Raw genomic sequence first — 1,336 nt, forward strand, 5'->3', positions numbered from 1 at the left:
TAACCGGGACACTAACTTGGACTAGTAAGGACCACGAAGGGTGACTTAATGTTTGTCATAGATCAATGGAGCGTGTGTGGTTAACCGACACATTGATTAGGTGATAATATTAAGGGTACCAGGTGAATAGGTATGGTTATTCACACCTTGTTTTGTGATCCTCGGCATCCCAGTCACAAAATTTGAGAGGGCACACTCGAGATTGAAACATGCCATTGAAAAGTTCAATGAATCTCAAAAGATCTAGGAATTTCAAATCCAATTAAAACCTAATAAATTATTTCGTTTTTCATGGTGGAAATTAGTGAATCGTCATTCGCCTACCTTCAAATATTTTATAGCTTGGATTACGGCATCCCTCTTCCAAGTTATAAAATATTGTGTTGGGTCCTAGCCTTAATATTTCATATTGGGTGTCATATTAAGGACTTTAAATCAACTATCTTGAATATCTCCCAAAGCATGTCTGGTTTAGACATTTATGATCTTCCCAAATCTCTTGAAGATGATGTTCCTCAACATCATGCTTCACTTCCTCTATCTCCTCCAATTATTCTCCCTCACCCACAAGTTCTTGAAAAGTTTAAAGTCACTCGAGCCCTATTGGCAAGTAAAGGTCTTGGTGTGGTCACATCTTGGAGATGTAGTCACATATTGACAAGCCGGGAGAGTTGGGTGTCAAAGTATTGAGTAAGTTGGTGGTTCAATCACTTTCTAAGTCACATAGTGAGTTCTTTTGGAACACCTATGAAAAAGACTATGACAAGACCCTTAATGATTTTATCTATTTGTTAAGATCAACTTCCTCAAAACTTGATGGACATTGACAATAGTGACACAGGAAATCCAGAAAAACATTCTCTTCCCAATGGAAAGGGACCGGCCATAGTCAACTCGGTTGACCAAATGGTAAAGAGAAAAACTAAGTCTGTGATAGTCCCGTGTACCATTATCAAAGGGTCCATATGTTTATATTGCCAAAGAAAGGGGCATTGTTTGCAAAGCTACCATAATTTACCTAAGGATGTTAATGTCGATAAGTTTGAACCTACTTTAGGTAAAGTCCACTATCTAACTCTGCTAAGTTTCTATTCTGAGATTCTTGATACATGATGTGACTGGGTCACATGGTGATGTTTTAAGAATCAAAGAAAAGGTAAAGAAACTTAAAGAAAGAATATGCTGAATCTGATCGCGTAGATGGATTTCTATCGCGTAGTTTGAAGATCGGATTCTTGAGCTACTTCTTAAGAGTTATAATATATTGCTTGTGAATAGATAACAACAAGGTTTTCATGTGGATTGTAAGGATAAGTTTTTCCGCAAAGTTTTAAAA

The sequence above is a fragment of the Lactuca sativa genome, chromosome 2 (genome assembly GCF_002870075.4).
Source record: "Lactuca sativa cultivar Salinas chromosome 2, Lsat_Salinas_v11, whole genome shotgun sequence".
Lineage (NCBI taxonomy): Eukaryota > Viridiplantae > Streptophyta > Magnoliopsida > Asterales > Asteraceae > Lactuca > Lactuca sativa.